The sequence below is a fragment of the Gymnoscopelus braueri genome (assembly GCF_963280865.1).
Source record: "Gymnoscopelus braueri genome assembly, chromosome: 1".
NCBI classification, from domain to species: Eukaryota; Metazoa; Chordata; class Actinopteri; order Myctophiformes; family Myctophidae; genus Gymnoscopelus; species Gymnoscopelus braueri.
This window is the reverse complement of record NC_137603.1, coordinates 32281546-32304929: the sequence shown is the minus strand read 5'-3', so window position 1 is coordinate 32304929 and position 23384 is coordinate 32281546. Positions and strand designations below refer to the sequence as shown.

Genomic DNA, 23384 nt, shown 5'->3' with positions numbered 1-23384 from the left:
AATATCCTAGTCATCTTTTGCTATAAGAAACATAATTAATAATACAAATTTTAAGCTTTCACTAATAAGGACCAGACTAAAATATTAATTTGAATGCAATGAGCACAGCGTTACAATTGCCCCCATGACGGGGGGTAGTTTAATAATAGCCGATTTTGTTGACACATGAACGGGCCGCCATGCTCCACACCTCTGTTCCCATAGAATGGAAGTGAAAGAGAAGGTATATGTGTGACCGTGCATGTCAGATCTTTGACTTTTCATACAGAAAAACATAGATTTCGAAAGAACAATCTAAAAACTTCACGTTAGTACACTAATGTACAGGTTCTACTGGGGATTGAACCCAGGACCTTCTGCGTGTAAAGCAGACGTGATAACCACTACACCATAGAACCTGTTTGCCCAAGATGTTCAGACTCTGATTTCTCCATCATTCAATCTGAGTCAATCTGGATAAGGGCATCTGCTGAATGCCTGAATTGATGTCAGACTTATTTAGTTTCCTATTCTCTAACTCAAGTCGTCTTTATTGTCACATCACAGGACAGGTGAAAAAAGTGGGTGAAATAGTTTTTCATAGAAGCTACATAATCTCAGTTTATATATTATGTTACCATGACACAACAAAGCACAGGTTCTACTGGGGATTGAACCCAGGACCTTCTGCGTGTAAAGCAGACGTGATAACGACTACACCATAGAACCTGCTTGCTTATGATGTTCATACTCTGATTTCTCCATCACTTGCCCTGAGTAACTCTGGATAAGGGCATCTGCTACGTGAACATTTGCTGACAATTCCAAGCAGCTTGGAGAGCTCACTCGCTTTCCGGTCTCTGCTCCTCCAAAAGCAAAAAAAAAGCTGGGACACGGACGATATCCAAGGTAAGCTGGAGAACCGAGTTTGGAGTGAGCAGAGATATAGAAATTTGGCTACTGCTATACTTATATTCCCTATAGGGAGGGACGCTCATATCCAACATTGCTGGGCGTTCAGCACCACCCTCTGCAGGGCTTGTATTGTGTTACCATGACACAACAAAGCACAGGTTCTACTGGGGATTGAACCCAGGACCTTCTGAGTGTAAAGTAGACGTGATAACTACTACACCATAGAATCTGTTTGTCGAATGGGTTCTGATGTGATATCAACTACACCATGGAACCCTTTTGTTGACAAATCAACGTGCCACCATGCTCCACACCTCTGTTCCTATAGAATGGAAGTGAAAGAGAAGCTTATTTATCTGACGCACATGTGTAACCGTGCCGTACAAGTCAGATCTTTAACTGCTCAAACAGAGAAACATAGACTGCAAAAGAAACAATCTACAACCATTATGTAATACACTAATGAACAGGTTCTACTGGGGATTGAACCCAGGACCTTCTGCGTGTAAAGCAGACGTGATAACCACTACACCATAGAACCTGTTTGCCCATGATGTTCAGACTCGGATTTCTACATCATTTAATCTGAGTCAATCTGGATAAGGGCATCTGCTGAATGCCTGAATTGGTGTCAGACTTATTTAGTTTCCTATTCTCTAACTCAAGTCGTCTTTATTGTCACATCACAGGACAGGTGAAAAAAGTGGGTGAAATAGTTTTTCATAGCAGCTACATAATCTCAGTTTATATATTATGTTACCATGACACAACAAAGCACAGGTTCTACTGGGGATTGAACCCAGGACCTTCTGCGTGTAAAGCAGACGTGATAACCACTACACCATAGAACCTGCTTGCTTATGATGTTTATACTTTGATTTCTCCATCACTTGCCCTGAGTAACTCTGGATAAGGGCATCTGCTACGTGAACACTCGCTTTCCGGTCTCTGCTCCTCCAAAAGCAAAAAAAAAGCTGGGACACGGACGAGCAGAGAGTGAGCAGAGATATAGAAATTTGGCTACTGAGCATGTGCGCAAGAAGTCTCACCCCTCTAGCTTAATTCTAATTAGAGTTATTGAGTGTGTTACTTTTGCCCCCTGTTACTTTTGTCCCCGGTCTCCCTTTGTAGATTTTGAACATACATTAACCACTTCAGTCCTATTTAAACTTTGGCTATTTGAATATAGCAGATCTACAAGCTCACAATGCGTCTCGATGTGACATGTTGTGAGCTTGTACAGTAGTTCTGCTATTTTCAAAAGATGTTTTTTTAATTTAACACATATGATGAACTTGTGAAAAGGGACATTCTGCATAACGAGTACTTTTGGTACTTTAAGTATATTTTGATGCCAATACTTTTGTACTTTTACTCGAGTGAATGTTGATTACTGGACTTTTACTTGTAACAGAGCAGTATTGATACTTTTACTTGTAGTACCTTTTTTCACCACTGATCCCAAGCCTTTAGAGCCGGGGGGAGTAAATGAAGGGGCTCTGGGACTGTCAGCTGGGGCCCACCACATGAAGGAATGAAAAGGGTTTCGACCAATCATCTCAACTCACACGCTTGCGCATGGAGGTAGTTTGTGACACATGAAGGATACTATCAGCCATGTGAAGGGGCTCCGTGGACACTGCTGTGCTTGCGAAAGGGCCACACGTCAAACCAACACAGAACTAGCAGGAAAAGGGGAGTATGTGCTGCGTGAGCAACTTCATTGAAATGAATGGTCAGGGATTTCCGGTGTCCACTTTAGGTTTTTATATTATATATAATATATATTATATACATTTGGCAAATACTATCGATATTTCGAACATGCATCTTCTTTTTTTGTTCCCATACCCAGGAGGGACAGCCTCTCAGGTCAAAAATATTTGGTTTTCTAACAGCTGATTGAGTAGGATCTTTTGAGATACGTTTAGATCTTAAACCTATCTTGTTAATGTTTATGTTAATGTTTAAACATTAAGAATTAACAAAACAGTAACAAAACATTAACAATTAATGTTTGTGTTAATGTTTATACCACTGGTTCTGAACGTTAAGTCCGGGGACCACCAGGGGTCCAAATGGACCTTTACGGGCCTGTAACTCGGAGAGTGTGTGAATGTGGGTCCATTTAGTTCCATTCGTACACTATAGCATTTAGTTCCATCTCTGTACCTCTGAGAGTGTACGAATGGAACTAAATGGACCCACATTCATGCACTCTCCGAGTTACAGGTCCGTAGGGGTCCATTTGAAGCTCCTGGTATAAAGGGGCAGGATCATTTTAGTTGTTAAACTGCTAACATACAGTTTAACAAGGATAGTATTAAATTAGTCAGTTTAACAAGGATAGTAGTAAATGAGTTAGCAAAACACCATTAATCATTATGTCCGTTGTTTTGTTTTGATATGATTTTAGTCAGTCTCTCAGGGGGAGGAGAGGGTGTGTGGGCTATTATTGATTTTATTATCCTTGTAGATGTTGTACTGTGTTATTGAAAACTCAATCAAAACATTTGAATAATAATAATCATTATGCAATCTACGTGACACTATGTCCGTAATGAAATAACCACCACCTGTTCCTTAAATTAAACCCTTAAATGAAACGAATAGTGGTCACAACCGGGGGAGTGGAGGACAACATCTACACGAGGGAAGGACCCAGGCACAGACGACTCAGGATGGACAGGGTCAGCTAAGAGATTTATTAAAAACACACACGGCCATAATGGATAGACGAGCCAGGCAGGGGTCAAACAACCAGGACGAGCAGTTCAGTAAAGGTAAACAAAGCCAAAAGGTTAGCAGGCAGAAATGAGTCCAAGAAGGTCAAAATGGAGAAGACAGAACAATAACAGGTAAACAAATCCATAAAGAGCAGGCACCGACCCAAAATCACAGGTCACAAGCAGTGGTGGAAGAAGTATGCCAATTTTAAACACTTAAAGCCTGCCTGTATTGTTGACCGGAGTCCCTCATGGCTCTATGCTAGGGTCTTTTCTGTTTTCTGTTATTGCGGGGAAAGCTTTAGCTGAAAATAGCCGATTGACAAGCTCACAACGCGTTCCGACGCAACGCGTTGTGAGCTTGTCGATCTGCCATTTTCTGCGAAACCTTTCCCCACAATTCGGATGCTGGGGTTTAAGTAGCAATGCCACAATATAAAATTACACTGTTACAAGTAATTGGCCTGTATTCAAAATGTCAAAGTACAAAAGCATTGGCATCGATGTATACAGTACCAATTTGAAGTGCTCAAAATGTGTCTAAATGTCAGGATCTATCTCCTTCTACCTTATTATGTAGTATCGTTCCTATTGTTTCCTGTTCTCCTTGTACTTTTATTACCTTGTACCTTGTACTTCCTTGTACCGCTGATGACTATGAAGCCTCATATCAGACTGTACATGAAAAAAAAATCCAAATACAGTGGGAGCATGACCCTAATTTCTTCCAGAATATGACAAAGGGCTCCAGAAGTGTGAATTTCACCTAGTTTCACCGCACTCTGCAAATGACATGAAACTAAGACTCGAATTAAACCCACGCTCCCGACGCACTGACAAGTGCACCACTACTCCACAACGCTTAATGTCTAAATGTCAGACAGAAGCACTGCGTTCAGGTACGAGCTAACCACTCTACAAATACAACTCTTCACCTTACAACGGTGGAATTAGCCCGTCTGGCTGACAGCGTCCTCATTAGCATGAAACCACTCGTGCTGATTGGCAGAGGGCAATGGTGCCCCTCTGTCGTTGCTGTCGGGCAGAAACCTTGTATCTCCATATTTAAACGTCCTTTTGTGAATAAGGCTACTACTCAGTGGTGGAAAAAGTGCTCACATTTGTTACTTAAGTAAACGTACCAATACTGCAATGTAGAAATACTCTGTTAACTTACAAGTGAAGGTCCAGAATTAAAATTTACTTGAGTAAAAGTACAAAAGTATTGGTTTCAAAATGTGCTATCAAAAGTAGAAAGTATCTCATCATGCAGAGTGCCCCATTTCACAAGTTTTCAAATGTATAAAAGGTAGAATAGCTGATCTACAAGCTCACAATGCGTCACATCGTGACGCATTATGAGCTTGTAGATCGGCTATTTTCAAATGGACGAAATATATATAGGGCTGAAGTGGTTAATATATGTTTTGTAATAATAATCAAAGTCTACAAAGTAACTAGTAACTAAAGTTTTCAAGTAATTGTAGTGGAGTAAAAAGTACAATATTTGCCTCTGAGATGTAGTGGAGTAGAAGTTTAAAAGTACTGAATATTGGAAATACTCCAGTTAAGTAAAAACACCTCAAAATTGTACTTAAGTACAGTACTTGAGTAAATGTACTTACTTTACACCACTGGCATTACTACAGTGTCACACAAAAGTTGCAAAAATAACCAATTTGCAAGCTCGCAACGCGTCGTATCGCAATGCGTTTTGAGCTTGTAGATATTCTCTTTTTGCTTCTTTTTTTTAAAGTGAAAGTTGAAGGTAGGGTAAGTGATATTTTTAGGTTAAAATAAAAAGTATTTTGTTAAAAGGTTAAAGCACTATATTCTGATAGTAATCATTGCTATAGAGTGTTTGATCAGTAACAGGAGTCTCCCCGTCTCTCCAGCTCTTTAATAAACAGAAAATACATTTTCCGGTAGATGTCAAAATCTCAGCCAATCAGGAGAAAGTACCCATTTTTAAGCTTCATTTTTAAAGTGTTCCAGTTCCAATTTTTTTGCCCGTGGTCAGAGTAGGCCTACCCAGAGTACCCGTTGTACCTGTTGTCAGAGTACCTTTATCATAGTACTTGGAGGCCAGTCTATGACGACTCTATATGTGGATTTGTGGATTGTGGATGTGACGTTTTTGGAGATCCACTGATCCGAATGATTCCCCAACGGGCATGGCACTAACCGGCAGTGTTGGAGGAGCTACTTTGAAAGCGTAGCTTGTAAAGCTACAAGTACTACACCATGGCAGTAGTTCCAACAAACTATATTTATACCCCTGGGAGAAATGTAGTTTATTACATAGTAAAAGTACTTCAACTACCTTTGTTTAGCGCTAAATTACGAATGTACATGTGGAGTTTATGAAATAAAATATAATAGTCTACAAAAAAAAGTCACATGCCAGCAAAAACATGTGTACAAATATGCCTCTCAATTGAGTTGTACAGTAAAAACTGTTGACAGCTTGAAACTAACCCCAGACTAGACCAGTGTTTCTCTATAGGTCTACATACTGTAGTCTAAAGGTCTACAAACTTGTAACGAAAGTTCTCAAATAACTGTACAGTGGAGTAGAAAGTACAATATTTGCCACTGAAATGTACAGTAGTGGAGTAGAAGTATAAAGTGTTGAAAAATGGAAGTAAAGTAAAAGTAACCTTGAAATTGTAAAAAAAAAAAAAAAGTACAGTTCTTGAATAAACGTATGTACTTACCAAGGTTATAATAGTTTTTCATTATTCTTTAGTTTTAGTTAGGTTTGACAATTTGTTTTCTAATTCAGTTCGTTTTAATTCGTTTTTAGAGCGGGTTTGCTAGTTTTTATTAGTTTTTATTGTTGCGACAACGCTTAGTTTTAGTTTAGTTTTTATTAGCTTTAGTGTTTTTTTCATACTTTGGGTTATTTCAGGTGCAGGATTCAAAGTCAGAGTAAGTATTGTGTAATAAAAACTCAACAAAAGATACCATTTAAAAAATATATATATCCAGTTAAGGTCCTTGCACACTGGTGCGTCTTTTCGTTGCGTTTTATTTTTTTTCATTGTTTTTTCAATTTTTTTCATTGTTGTAAAAAAAACGCAACGAAAAGACGCACCAGTGTGCAAGGACCTTTACTGTTGGACTATCAACAAGTATAATTAAACCAAAAGAGATCTCTGATGGTGAAATCAAAGAAGAGGACCCGCACACTGTCAGAAACTTGCAAAAACAAATAGCTCTTTATTTCATTCGACGTTTCGGTCGTTAGACCTTCATCAGGACAGACAATCTTCCTTTTGAATTATACTTTTTTTTACGTACGCACCTGTTACCAACCTTTGAGGTGTTCGTCAGCCTTCTCCACAAAAGGACTGTTAACAAGAAAAACTAAGGGCATTTTTGTCTATAATTTCAGTTTGTTTTAGTTAGTTTTGTAAACACACAATACAGTTTCAGTTAGTTATCGTTTTTATTATTATTATTATAGTTTTTATTTAGTTCAGTAAACGAAAATGTTTTTTTCAATTTTAGTTTTCGTTATTTCATTAGTTTGTGTTAACTATAACCCTGGTACTTACAGTATATACTTTCCACCACTGATGTGGGGAGACCTGCTGCCTGGCCAGGCTTTATGAAGGCACCTTTGTCATTTCACTTCATCAGCACCCACTGTCTCACGCTGCTCTATAGTCCATAACGCCACCACAGTTTTCTTTGGAAGGTTCCCAGCTTTAATGAACCAGATGGCCGGTGCCATGTGTTAAAGTCTCATCAGCTACGAGAGCCAAGTCAATCCTTAATGTCTTATTGTGTTCTTTCCTCGTCTTCTCCCGTTGTGATAGGATTTTAAGTGACTGCAGGATCGGTGGGCGCTGAGATTATTGGCAGAGGCATCTGTCTGTCTGTCGTTATCTATATTATGCAAGTATTTGCATTCCCCCAGTCATTCACGTGAAATTCTGTGTGGGGACCCATTCACTGATACACTAGAAAAAATTTGAGCACCTGTGGTGTAAAGTAACTAAGTATATTTACTAAAGTACTGTACTTAAGTAAAATTTGTAGGTACTTTTACTTTACCGGAGTATCGCCAATTGTCTATACTTTTACTTCTACTCCATTACATCTCAGAGGCAAATATTGTACTTTTACTCCACTACAATTATTTGAACTTTGAACTTTAGTTACTAGTTACTTTGCAGATGTGAATTATTACATTATAAAACATACATCAACCACTTCAGCCCTATTTTATACTCAGGCTATTTGAAAATAGCCGATCTACAAGATCACAGCGAGTCGCATTGCAAGGCGTTGTGAGCTTGTAGATCTGCTATTTTCAAACATTTTAGTACTTTTACTTTTGATACTTTAAGTATAGGCCTACATTTGGATACCAATACTTTTGTACGTTTACCCAAGTAAATTTTGAATTCCATCATAATCATGACTTTTGCTTGTAACAGAGTACTTCTACATTGCAGTATCGATACTTTTACTTAAGTAAAACATTTGAGTACTTTTTCCACCACTGGTGAGCACCATTCACACATAAACAATGTGAGCAAACCTGTTGGGTGCACGGCTCCAAAAAGTGTAATCATGATTACGCTGAGCTGAGGAAGGCTTGTAGCCAAAATGCATCAATGCGCCTTGTTGCCTATTTTTGCAAATAAAATAAGAAGTACCTGAATGGACAGAAAGTGAGTGCTGGCGATCATTCCTTACAAGATAGACCCATTATATTAATTGTCCGTTTGTTTAAGAGCAGCTTGGTCAAAATCACTTACGGTGGAGCCCAGTGCCAGATATATATATAGATTGTAATCATGAGTAATTATCAGCTCCATTTGTCACTGATGTCATTTCTCATATTTTACTGTAATTGTTCAGTCTGCTGTAGGCTACAATGTTTACTTGTCTTGTATTGTATTGATGTCTGTTTTTGTATGGAGAGCTATCACCACTTTTTTAACAGCTGCTTTTGGCTAACTCTGGCTCATTTACGTGGATGTGGAAACTGACATATTGTGTGCACTGTCCCTGATAAATAAATAAATATGGATTGGTTGTGTTGATTTAATTTGTTTTATACATGTATTTGCACATTTTAAAATCAGTGTTCAGACAGTCATAACAACAACAACTTAACAATGCCCTCTCGATCATAACATTGCCCTGGCTGCTTGATGCTACCCCATGGCCCTGGCAAGGACAGCCCGAAAACATAACTGGCACAATGACATCCTGCGTGAAATTTTATTACAACTTTAAGGCATGCAGTCCTGCCACCCACGCCACAAGAGATGCTTAGTTCTATTCCGGACAATTACTTGTAATGTATTTCTACATTGCAGTATTGATACTTTTACTTAAGTAACTCTTAAGTACTTTTTCCACCCCTGCATACATACAGTACATATAAACCTGAGTCACATAGTAGAGCACAAAAAGGCAATGCAAAAGCAGCAAACATGGTCAGGGAGAGGAGCTGGTATGGGGAGGATGGCGTGTTCCACCCTCCTGGTAAAACCCCTCACTGTCCGGTGAACTGAAGCACACAACACCATGTGTATCGGAGAAGAGACGTTGGTTTGCACCACTCCTCAAGACCAACAGCAAACAGCAGAGGATGGTAGGGACTACACACACACCCACGGGGGGGAAGGCATAATGACCAAATTGGGGAGAAAATGGAAAATAAACCAATTATAACCGTTGAGCAAAAGTAGCTTTAATTGTTCATAACAATTACTAAAAGACACCCCAGGCTGCTAAAATGCTCCCTGCCTGACCGTGGCCCTTAATCATGAAAATAGAAATAAATTAAAAAAAAAGAATAGAAAAAGAATAGTTGCCTTAATAAAACAGAATAATATTAAATACTAAAACAAAACAAGGGAAAGGGACATTAATCTCTATGAGAGAGCAGGAGACTGCCGTTAAAGAGCCACTCAGCCTCCTCTTCTACCCATGATGCATCAGCACCAGTAGACCACAGTTTGCGCACTTATCTTAATGTCTTTGTGCGACAGGATTCCTTCATTTCCATCAGCCCCTGTACAGAAGATGGCTGTTGCAAGTGTAACTTTGTGTTGTTTTTGTTTTGTTTTGTTGTTTGTTTTTACTGCGTAACGGTGATGAATGTTTTTAACTGCAGGGCATGGAACATGAATAATTCCTCTTCGCTGCATGAGGAGGACAAATGAACACATTAAAAAGCCGGGTCACATGAGGACACACTCTGTCTGATCAGAAGAAAATGACATACTGATGCAGGTATAGATTTTCTCTGATGGTCTCCACGTTTGAAACCCATCACTCATTAGTCCTCTGTTAACCCATCCAATTATAATTATTAGTACGAGGCAGTGTTGTCATAAAAAAGACTAAAAAGTATAGCAATACACCCATCGCCCTAAATGGTGGCCCAAACATCAGCGAACTTGTTCTATTTTGGGCAAATCTTCTGAAATCTTCTGAAATTATTAGATTTTTCATAAATAGCAAAACATAAGCAGATCTAACCTCTCAAGGTACAAGCTGTGAGCTATTTTGTTGTACAACAAAGTATATATTAAGTGGTTAAAATAAATGTCTATTTAAGCTCACACAGTGCTACTAAATGTTGTTTGAATAGCCTCCCATTCTTCCAAGACATAGTGAAGTTGTCACAGTATAGCCCCGACATACAATTACAATTATGATTTACAATGTAGGCATTTAGCAGGCACTCTTATCCAGCGCGACTTCAAATAAACAAGTACTCCCATAATGCAGAGAGAACAAGAAAGTAGGATACCAGGTAAACATTGAATCTTGCATCTGTCTAAATAACATTCTTTACATTGAAACCCTAAGATACCAGGTAAACAATGACCCTAGCATAGATATATGCTATCTGTCATATCTGACATAACATTCTGCTTGGACCAGAGCAGTAGTCTCTCTTTAGCTGTTTAGTCCTCAGACTAAATTATTCTTAAGTACAGTAGGCTACTTGAGTAAATATACTCACGTTCACTCATTATAAGCTGCTCTGAATAAGAACTTCACTAATCAGTGAATCAGTGTTGAGAGATTTTATATTTATCCATTGCGCCTCCTACACAGCTATTGAGTGTGTGTGTGTGTACATACATATATATATATATATATATATATATATATATATATATATATATATATATATATATATATATATATATATATATATACAGTATAATATATATATTATACTGTATCATCCCAGCTGGCACACGACGTCTATTGACGTTGATTTTTGGTTGGATTTAGGTCGTGACGTCAGCTAACCAAAATCCAACGTTAGACCAACGTCAACTTCCAGAAATGTATCAACGTAATAATTTGACGTCAATTGACGTTGATATTTGGTTGATTTTAGGTTGTGTTGGTAACTGACCAATAACCAATGTCTGTTCAACGTATTATCCCAACGTCAGTTTGACGTCAAATACTGACTTGCTGTTGTTGGATTTTTGACCAAACCTCAGTGTCTGCCCAACGTTATTTTACTAACGTCCACATAACGTTGAGGTCTAACATCATCAGACGTTAATATTTGGTTGGTTTTAGGTTGTGTTGGTAACTAACCATTAACTAACGTCTGTTCAACGTATTATCCCAACGTCAGTTTGACGTCAAATACTGACATGCTGTTGTCGGATATTTGACCAAACCTCAATGTCTGCCCAATGTTATTATAACAACATCCACACAACGTTGCAGTCTAACATCATTAGACGTAGATATTTGGTTGGTTTTAGGTTGTGTTGGTAACTAACCAATAACCAACGTATTTTCAACGTATTATCCCAACGTAAGGTTGACGTTGAATACTGACATGCTGTTGTCGGATTTTTGACCAAACCTCAATGTCTGCCCAACGTTATTTTACTAACGTCCACATAACGTTGAGGTCTAACATCATCAGACGTTAATATTTGGTTGGTTTTAGGTTGTGTTGGTAACTAACCATTAACTAACGTCTGTTCAACGTATTATCCCAACGTCAGTTTGACGTCAAATACTGACATGCTGTTGTCGGATATTTGACCAAAACCCAACGTCTGCTAAATGTTATTATGCTAACGTCCACACAATGTTACATTCTAACATCATTAAACGTTGATATCTGGTTAGTTTTAAGTTGTGTTGGTAAGTAACCAATACCCAACGTCTACTCAACGTATTATGCTAACGTCACATTGACGTAGAATACTGACATGCTGTTGTCGGGTATTGTGACCAAACCCCAATGTCTGTTTAACGTTATTATGCTAACGTCCACACAATGTTAAATTCTAACATCATTAAACGTTGATAACTGGTTGGTTTTAAGTTGTGTTGGTAAGTAGCCTATACCCAACGTCTGTTCAACGTATCATGCTAACGTCGTACTGACATAGAATACTGACATGCTGTTGTCCGGTATTGTGACCAAAACACAACGTCTGCTTAACGTTATTATGCTGACGTCCACACAATGCTACATTCTAACATCATTAAACTTTGATATCTGGTTAGTTTTAAGTTGTGTTGGTAGTAATATTCCCAACGTCTGTTCAACGTATCATGCTAACGTTGTGCTGACGTAGAATACTGACATACTGTTGTCGGGTATTGTGACCAAAACATAACGTCTGCTAAACGTTATTATGCCAATGTCCATACAATGTTAGATTTCTAACATCCTTAAACGTTGATATCTGGTTAGTTTTAAGTTGTGTTGGTAAGTAACCTATACCCAACGTCTGTTCAACGTATCATGCTAACGTCGTACTGACGTAGAATGCTGACATACTGTTGTCGGGTATCGTGACCAAAACACAAGGTCTGCTTAACGTTATTATGCTAACGTCCACACAATGTTACATCCTAACATCATGAAACGTTGATATCTGGTTAGTTTAAATTTGTGTTGGTAAGTAACCAATACCCAACGTCTGTTCAACATATCATGCTAACGTTGTACTGACGTAGAATACTGACATGCTGTTGTCGGGTATTGTGACCAAAACCCAATGTCTGCTTAACATTACAATGTTAACAGCCACACATCAACGTTAGATCCTAACGCCATTAGATGTAGATTTGTTGTTGGTTTAAGTTGTGTTGGTGAATAACCAACATTCAACGTCTGTTCAACGTCTCTTGCTAACGTAACATTAACGTGGAATACTGACATTTTGTTGTTGGGTATTGTGACCAAAGCCCAATGTCTTCTTAACATTATAATCTTAACGTGCACACAACGTTAAATACTAACGCCATTATATATGCTGTTAAGCAACTGTAATCCAACATTTTCTTAACGTCTCATGCCAATGTCATATTGACGTAAATACCAATATTCAGTCGTCTTGTGTGGGTATTGTGACCAAAACCCAATGTCTGCTAAACTTCATAATGAAAAGATCCCCTCAACATTCAAACCTCATTAGATGTAGATATTTTGCTGGGTTAATGTGGCTGTTACTTAAACAAAATCCAACATAGTCTGACTGTAGAATATGGACAATAAGTACTGAAGGTTGTGACATAGAGTAATGATCTAGCATCTGTTTAAGCTGCAAAAGTCCAACCAGAGCAATTTGTAGCTGTTTCATCTGTGGTTCAACTATATTCTTCCAGATGAGCTACAGGGCCACCCCATGGCCCAGAAAAGTGTTTGTGCAGTTCTATAACCCTCAGCCTTTTCCAGATAACTGAATTTGACTTTCAGACAAATACCATCAAGTTGCTCCTGAGGCACATGCCAGCAGCCCACCTATAGTTAACCTGGGGCTGTATGTGAGACTGATTAGCTACAGGTTTCTTTGCCAGTGTGGATTTAGAGCCAAGGCAACATGGTTAAGGCCAGTTATACCTTTTTCCTTCCGCTTTAGCAGATGTTAGTTGTTGGTGATCAGCCAGCTGCATCTTAAAGGAATGCGACCGACAGTGAGGTAGGTAGACAGCCAATAATTTGCCCTTAGTTTGCTTCAGGAGACCTTCCTTAGTTCCAGAGGGCAAATTCAGTTTCAGCTTCACACAGCTTATGGCTGCTCAAATGTTTTATGTTGAGCGCTTGGGGTGGGTGGACTGTCGGGGTCCACCCCTACAGTGTCTTGCTCAGGACACTTCGCCCCGTCCAGGGCCTTTGAGGCAAACCGGGGACCTTCTGATTATCTAACCAGTAACCTATGCTGCCCTAAATAATAAACCCATATGAAAAGAAATGCATCAATACATTACAATGCATAGACACCGGCCTACCTCAAAACCAGGGTCTTCCTAAGTTGTGACATATGGAGCAAGAGTGTGTGACTGTGACACCGTTTATCATCCACACCACTATGTATGTACTACTGGGTGGACGGAAGGGCGGACAGATGGACAGACAGACAGACAGACAGACAGACAGACAGACAGACAGACAGACACTTTTTGTTACCCTTTCAGCCTAAATGCCTGACTGTACCTCATGCTGTTTAAATTTCTGACTTATAAAGTAATCAATCAATCAATCACAAAAAGTAAAATAATTGTTTGCCCTGATATGTAGTGGAGTAAAATAATAAAGTATCAAAAGATAGTGTGGGAGCCAAGTTCGAATATTGTGTTTATTATATTAATAACTGCTTATTTTGTGATTTGTATTTTTGCCTAAACAGTTCATGTATATCGAAGTATATGATTGTTAAATAAGCTAAGTTAAAAAGGTTTAAATAAGTCAATAATTTGTTTAATTCATGATGAGGTTCTGTAGGTTAAAAACAATGCTGTTACTGTAGCTTTAAGAAGAGAGCTCAGGTTGTGTAACTGAGAATTTGATTGAGATTGCTAACACCTGAGTGTGCCCAGGGCAGTGCTGATTAAGATTTCTATCACCTGTGTGTGCAGGGCTGTGCAGATTCAGTTGATGCTCAAGACAAGGTCAGAGCGACACAGTTTTTTGACCGTAGTATATCTTTTTGTTTGAGAACTTGCTTTTAGATCACTTCTGTAACCAGGGAACACATTTTTTTGAATAAATCTTTTTGTGATTCTTTTTACATCGAAGTCCTGTGAAGTTTTTCTGCTCAAGGGAATATACACGAGTATAGAAATGTGCCTCTGAGATTCAACTACTCACAGATAGAAACACACAAATGAATTTAAAAAAATACAACATCATTAAACGTTGATATCTGGTTAGTTTTAAGTTGTGTTGGTAAGTAACCAATACCCAACGTCTGCACAACAATACATTTCAAACTAGATTGTCAAATGTCTCCTCAAATCACTGAGCAGTAGAGCAACGTTCTGCTCTTTCATTGGACGACTCATTGGACTTGTGGGTGGGACCACAGTTGTATAACACCAGACTGGGCGGGGCAACAGTAACTGCTCCAGCAGCCTGCAGTTTGAATTAAGAGGGAGAGAAGACAGGAAGAGATACTTGTTTGTGCATGGAGATGTTTTTTTGAGAATCCCAGGACTTCTAGAATCACAATCTTTTGCACAGGTGAGTTAATAATTAATTTCCTTCTAACTTGAAATGAAATATTTGACTGTTTTTTTTTAAATAAAGTTCTACATTCTGTTTATGACCGAGTGAGGTGATTTCTTCATGTGCAAATCAGTCATGCTTTGTTTTTTTGTTTTTCTTTTCCTTTTCTTTGCATGTTTTTGAAACAACTGGCATTGTTTGAATAAATCCTTTGCCCAAAATGATTACAGTACCTGCCTTTTGTGGCAAACAGTGGAAACTTTTAGGGGAAGTTCTGTTGTTCATGATTCATGTTTTCAGTTGGGAATGTGTGTTATTGAAGGGTAAAGCTCACATGCCTCACAGCTATTTTTGTGTGAGACAGTGCAGTGTAACAAAAAATCAGGCATAAGGGTTGGTTGCATTTGAATACTCTTTTTATTGTGTAGCCTTTATCATAGTTTTGATTATATTAGCTTGTAAGACATTATTTTCAGTCTAATATTGGCCAAGCCTAACAGTAAAGCCCACCTAAAAAAAATAAACATAATAGAGGAATGTAAACACTATGTTGAAGATTGATTGGTAAGTAACCAATCCCCAACGTCTGTTCAACGTATCATGCTAACGTCATATTGACATAGAATACTGACATGCTGTTGTCAGGTATTGTAACCAAAACCCAACGTCTGCTTAGCGTCATTATGCTAACGTTCACACAATGTCAAAATCTAACATCATTAAACGTTGTTTTTTTGTTGGATTTTAGTTTATTCGTCATGTCCCTGGTGTTTAAAGACCTTAAGAGGTGTAAAGATAGAATAATATCTTAGCTGTTCACTTAATATGGCATTTTCCTTCCTGTGACTTTTACCATACTCTCAGGTTGTCATGGTTGGAGACACAGGAGGTAATTCATTGGATGATGCACCCAGAAGAATGATGCCGTTCCTCATGTCACATGAATTGACACTCCAGTACAACCTCTGTTGACATCATGGCAAGAATAAGTCCCCGGGGCCTGTGTCTTTTTGACGTTGCATATGGTAAGTTAAACATTTTAATTGCCCGATGTAACTTTTCCTTGACCTTTCCGTTATCTTTCTAATTTAAATTTTACAAGGAGTGCTACAAAATGTTGATTATTTTTATATACGTTGGCAGTTATGCCTAAGTTCAAGAGTTTGGAATCACTGTCTTTATGCTAACGTCCATACAATGTCAAATTCCAACATTATTAAACGTTGTTTTTTTGTTGGATTTTAGTTGTGTTGGTGAGTAACCAATACCCAACATCTGTTCAAGGTATCATGCTGTCATTTTGACATAGAATACTGACATGCTGTTGTCAGGTATTGTAACCAAAACCCAACGTCTGCTTAACCTCATTATGCAAACAACCACACAATGTTAAATTATAACATCATTAAACACAATTTTTTTGTTGGATTTTAGTTGTGTTGGTGAGTAACCAACATCTGTTCAACGTATCATGCTAACGTCAAATTGACAAAGAATACCGACATTCTGTTGTCGGATATTGTGATCAAAGCCCAATGTCTGCTTAAAGGTATAGGGTAAGTGATATTTTTTGGTTAAAACAAAAAGTATTTTGCTAAAAGGTTAAAATACTATATTCTGATAGTAATCATTGCTATAGAGTGTTTTTTCAGTAACAGATGTCTCCCTGTCTCTCCAGCTCTTTAATAAACAGAAAATACATTTTTCGGTAGGTGTCAAAATCTCAGCCAATCAGGAGAAAGTACCAATTTTTAAGCTTAATTTGTATAGTGTTCCAGTTCCAATTTTGCATGCTCATTTCTTAGTGTCATCACTTCCAATTTCACTTGTTTAATCTGTATCCTGATTGAGTTCTCTGTCCTGGTTGGATAAAATTGGAAATGAAACTGAAACTGAAACGAAAATGCATTTTCTGTTTAATAAAGAGCTGGAGAGACAAGGAGACTCCTAATACTGAACAAACACTCTATAGCAATGAGTACTATCAGAATATAGAGCTATTTAACAATTATTTTAACCAACGCAAATCACTTACCCTACCTTTAACGTTATGATACACAACGTTAAATTCTAACGCCATTAGACGTTGATATTTTGTTGGTTTTAATTTGTGCTGTTAAGAAACTATAATCCAACGTTTTCTCAAAGTTTTTTTCCATTTCTGAGGAATGTAAACACTATGTTAAAGATCTATTGGTAAACCATCTTAAGTTGAAATATTGAAGTAGGTCCTGTGCAGTTGAATGGCCGAAGAACAGAGTGAAGAACAGTTAGTATTTTGCATTAACCGATACTTGATATACAGTAGCTGATAATGAAGTAGGTGTAGGTTTGATAGCTGTCGTTTTTGCTGCTGTTCCAGCCCATATTGAATTTAAATGTCCACAGACATTTCGGAAGGCAGAGATAGCCTATCTGATAATCAGTTTTTTCAAGACTTCATTTTCTTCTTAATTACTATTGTTATATTAATATGTATGTCCAAGCATCCAAGTATAATCAACATATCATCTGCCTTCCACAGCACATCATTTGACACCACTGTAAAGGTACTTCAGCTTCCAAACACCCGTGATCCAGACTTGGTGAGCCTCCACCAAGTCCGAAGTAAGTATAATATCAGGGCGTTAATTTGAGGGGTAATATGTCCTTAAATTGGTTGGAATTTAAAAAAATATATTGAATTAGATGATTCAGCTTTCCCACGGTAATGACTTTCCTGGAACATTTTTAATTGAGTTATAAATTCCCACAGGGCTGTGGGCACCCTGATGATTTTTTGACACAGTTAAACAAAACAGGCACAGATAAACTAGAAAACATTAGTCTACAGTCAGCTGTGTAATGAAAAAGCAGTCTTATAGTGTTAATATTGAAAGGGCAGGGATGTGAAGTTTCACTCAACCAACGATTCGATATAATTCACCATACTGGGTTCACAATACAATTTCTTCTTGGGTTTTCTCTGAAGTAGTTGTGCCATGGCATGAGGCCATTGTGAGAGGAAGTCTCTATCTTGCGTCAAGTATATTTTTCATTCATAATGTGTTGTGTATTTCTTATTTTCATGCTAGATGGGAGACATCAAGAGGTGGAAGGTCCTCTCAAGTAGAATACATCGGGTGAGTACCTCCACACTGAACTTCACTATTATTTCACAATAAAGCAACATAATTTTGATTTAAAACAAGTTTGATTTTTCACCGCTACTAAAGGCATCAGGCAAACGGCTATAAAAATGAGGCATCATCTACAGTATATGAATAGTTTTGATGCGATAGCATCAATATATTCTAAAGAAGTATTTGTATAATTTATTCGTCATGTCCCTGGTGTTTAAAGACCTTAAGAGGTGTAAAGATAGAATAATATCTTAGCTGTTCACTTAATATGGCATTTTCCTTCCTGTGACTTTTACCATACTCTCAGGTTGTCATGGTTGGAGACACAGGAGGTAATTCATTGGATGATGCACCCAGAAGAATGATGCCGTTCCTCATGTCACATGAATTGACACTCCAGTACAACCTCTGTTGACATCATGGCAAGAATAAGTCCCCGGGGCCTGTGTCTTTTTGACGTTGCATATGGTAAGTTAAACATTTTAATTGCCTGATGTAACTTTTCCTTGACCTTTTCCATTATCTTTCTAATTTAAATTTTACAAGGAGTGCTACAAAATGTTGATTATTTTTATATACGTTGGCAGTTATGCCTAAGTTCAAGAGTTTGGAATCACTGTGAAAATTAAGTAAGTAGGCCTACAGCCAAGACATTGATGATAATAATTATAGTAATAACTTCTTCAACATTTCTGTTTACTAAATAATCCACCAAGTGCAGCAATATCTTTAAAGACCTTAGGCATTCTACATGTCATATTCTCTAGATATCCAGGTCAAATTTCACCCCATATTTTCAGTAGAATTTGCCGTACTTTGAGACTGGTTTGTATAAAACTTCTCATGAACCTTACGGTATAGCTGTTCCCAACATAGGATTTAGATCAAGCAATTGTGATGGCCATTCAGAGACAGAACTCATATCTGCAAACTATCATTTCAAAAGCATAATTTCTCACTGATTCCAAACTTTTGAACAGATATCTGTCAGTCAATAAAGATGTTTCATAATGTAAAAATCAAGCTAGAGTTATTAAAATAGCTTATTTCTGTCATTTATCTTTAGGGGAACTAAAGAAGAATGCAATCTTCAATGCTGATGACACACAACTGAACATAAAAACCAAGCAATCATCATCCTCATCATCACTACCGCCCTTATCCATTCTCACTACCTGCCTGGAGGAGATGAAGGCGTGGATGAGTAACAACTTTCTGCAGCTAAACAGTTCCAAAACCGAAGTAATTCTTATAGGCACCACACCAGATAAAAACATCCCCCATAACCAGCATCACCTTCTCCGGACAGGACCTCCCCCTCTCACCAGTTGTCACAAACCCGGGAGTAAAAATAGACCCTCACCTTAACTTTGAGGCCCACGTCAAATACCTATGCAAAACATCCTTCTTTCAGCTCAGAAACATTTCAAAACTCCGTCCCACACTCACGCTAGCAGATTCAGAAAAGCTCGTCCACGCCTTTGTCTCCTCCAGGTTGGACTATTGCAACGCACTTCTCATCGGGATCCCTAGCAAGAGCCTTCAAAGGCTCCAGTATATTCAGAACAGCGCTGCTAGGGTCCTGATGAGAGTGCGCAAACATGAGCACATCACACCCATCCTCCGTTCACTCCACTGGCTTCCCGTTGCTTTCCGGACCCAATACAAAATATCCCCTCATACCTCAAGGACCTAGTCTCCCTACAACCCTCGACCCGCAACCTCCGCTCTTCAAACACCAACCTCCTCAACATCCGCAAGGCCAATCTACACACCATGGGCGACCGGGCTTTCTGCTCGGTCGCCCCCCGAACTCTGGAACGCCCTCCCTGTCCACTTGAGAGCACCACAGTCGGTCGACTGCTTTAAGAGAGGATTAAAGACCTACCTTTTTAGCAAAGCATTTTAGCTGGTTTTACCTCTAGGCTTTATGCCCCCAGTTTTAATTGTTTTGTTTCAGATTCTTGTGAGATGTTTGATTTTATGCATTTGCCTTATGTAAGCACTTTGAGATTTCTTGTAAATGTAAAGTGCGTTATAAATAAAATCCATTAATATTATTATTATTATTATTACCCTTATTATTTTCACATTTGTTAAAACTAATGTTGGATTGACATTTTATTCTCAACTAAAATACAACGTGATTCCAACGTTAGAAATATGTCATATTTTGATTGTACTCTTAACGTTAGAGTTGACGTTGAGCCAATGTTGTACTATGACGTCAACCCGATTTAAATTTTCTGCAACTTGTATCCAACGTTGGAGCCCAACGTTGGATACAAGTTGTATTTTAGTTGAAAATGGAAATCTGATTGATGTCATAACCCAATATTTGTTTGATGTCAAACTCGGATGTTATTTTGCCATTGAATTTAAGTTGGGCTCTAATGCTGGATACAAGTTGTATTTTAGTTGAAAATCTGATTGACGTCATAACCTAATGTTGGTTTGACATCAAACTCTGATGTTATTTAGACATTGAATTTAAGTTGGGATCTATCGTTGGATACAAGTTGTATTTTAGTTGAAAATGAAAATCTGATTGGCGTCATAACCCAACGTTGGTTTGATGTCAAACTCTGATGTTACTTAGACATTGAATTAACGCTGTGATCTAACGTTGGATACAAGTTGTATTTTAGTTGAAAATGAAAGTTTGATTGACGTCAAAACCAGACGTTGGTTTGACGTCAAACTCTGATGTTAGTTAGACATTGAATTAATGTTGGCCTCTAACGTTGGATGACGGTTGTGGGTTAGTTGAAAATGAAAGTTTGATTGACGTCATAACCCAACGTTGGTTTGTCGTCAAACTCTGATGTTAGTTAGACATTGAATTAATGTTGGCCTCTACCGTTGGATGACTGTTGTGGGGTAGTTGAAAATGAAAGTTTGATTGACGTCATAACCCAACGTTGGTTTGACGTCAAATTCTGATGTTAGTTAGACATTGAATTAATGTTGGCCTCTAACGTTGGATGACGGTTGTGGGTTAGTTGAAAATGAAAGTTTGACTGACGTCATAACCCAACGTTGGTTTGACATCAAACTCTGATGTTAGTTAGACATTGAATTAATGTTGGCCTCTAACGTTGGATGACGGTTGTGGGGTAGTTGAAAATGAAAGTTTGATTGACGTCAAAACCAGACGTTGGTTTGACGTCAAACTCTGATGTTAGTTAGACATTGAATTAATGTTGGCCTCTAACGTTGGATGACGGTTGTGGGTTAGTTGAAAATGAAAGTTTGACTGACGTCATAACCCAACGTTGGTTTGACATCAAACTCTGATGTTAGTTAGACATTGAATTAATGTTGGCCTCTAACGTTGGATACAAGTTGTATTTTAGTTGAAAATGAAAGTTTGATTGACGTCAAAACCAGACGTTGGTTTGACGACAAACTCTGATGTTAGTTAGACATTGAATTAATGTTGGCCTCTAACGTTGGATGACTGTTGTGGGTTAGTTGAAAATGAAAGTTTGATTGACGTCATAACCCAACGTTGGTTTGACGTCAAACTCTGATGTTAGTTAGACATTGAATTAATGTTGGCCTCTAACGTTAGATGACTGTTGTGGGGTAGTTGAAAATGAAAGTTTGATTGACGTCATAACCCAACGTTGGTTTGACGTCAAACTCTGATGTTAGTTAGACATTGAGTTAATGTTGGCCTCTAACGTTGGATGACTGTTGTGGGGTAGTTGAAAATGAAAGTTTGATTGACGTCATAACCCAACGTTGGTTCGACGTTAAACTCTGATGTTATTTAGACATTGAATTAATGTTGGCCTCTAACGTTGGATGACTGTTGTGGGGTAGTTGAAAATGAAAGTTTGATTGACGTCATAACCCAACGTTGGTTTGACGTCAAACTCTGATGTTAGTTAGACATTGAATTAATGTTAGGATTCAACGTTGGAGTCCAACCAAAATCCAAGGTCTAAATAACGTCAGAGGTTGACGTCAAACCAACGTTGGGTAATGACGTCTAACAAACTTTCATTTTCAACTACCCCACAACGGTCATCCAACGTTGGAGTTCAACGTTGTTCTAACGTCATATTGACGTCCTGTGCCAGCTGGGATTCCCTCTGTTCATGAGAAACAGCCTTTAGTAGTCTCTCAGATCAGACCCTAATGATCTGTCTATAGCGATCAATACGAGAGATTGCCAATAATAATAATAATAAAAAATTAATAAAAATCCAGCCTATAGGTTTATGTTTGCCAAGCTCACATTATTATCACAAATGAGAGACCTCTATTAAATCACTTACTGTATCATTTCAGAGCTTTTGATAAGTGTCCGTTTAGACCTGCATGGGGTCTGCGAAATATTCATGCAAAAAGCTGCTGATGCACTGCTGTCAATGACTGTCACATACTCATTACATTATGAGACTTATGTTGGACATAAACATCCAGGACAGGGTGGCTTCTGGGCGACAGCTCATTAAATATTTAAGGCTAATACTGTATAACCACATTACTGCAGCTATGAAAAAGATTTAACAGGAGCCATAGAAAGAAATCTCCCAAATGTATCAAACCTCAGGTTAAAATCTCAAACTTGAGTCCTTTCCTTCGACAGTGCATGCAGGCAGTGTGACAGCAGTTAAAGAAGTGGGCTAGAACGGCTTGAAGTAGACTGGTTTGGAAAGTACTGTATAATGGGGGAAGAGCTGAAAACGAGAAATGCTCTTAACTACTGCAATCAGCCAGCCAATAATGGTGGACTGCGTTTGGCCGTGTATGAAATGAATGTGGAAAAAAAATAATGTGTCTCTTCTTTTGTGACTTTTATGTCTTCAGAGGTGTTTTAGGAGAAACTCAAATTGGGGATTCAGAAATGAGAAACATGATTTAGTTTCCTTAGCAACAGAATGAATAACACTGAAAAAAAGGCTTCTTTTATTATTATGATATTAGATAATATGATATTACTATTCTCCGGCACCGTTGGACCGATTGGCATGAAACGGCACGCATACTTCCTGGAGGCCAAGGAAGAACCTCTGCCCCAAATGTTTCACATACGCCTGTTATAGCGCCACCAGGAGGACATTTTTTTATTATATTACTCCTCGGTACACATTATCGTCATGTGATCAAGACCTCTCAGTCCGATTTTTCATATTCCATTCTGATTGGTTAAAG

General features: G+C 38.2%; 1 long non-coding RNA gene across 1 annotated transcript; it reads left to right on the top strand.

The window, feature by feature from the left end:
- Nucleotides 1-15000: 15000 nt before the first annotated feature.
- On the top strand, nt 15001-19312 carry LOC308076540. The gene is made up of 5 exons (XR_013932297.1): nt 15001-15111; nt 17655-17703; nt 18171-18218; nt 18526-18686; nt 19285-19312. It is a non-coding gene; the product is annotated as an uncharacterized lncRNA (long non-coding RNA).
- The last annotated feature ends 4072 nt before the right edge of the window (nt 19313-23384 follow it).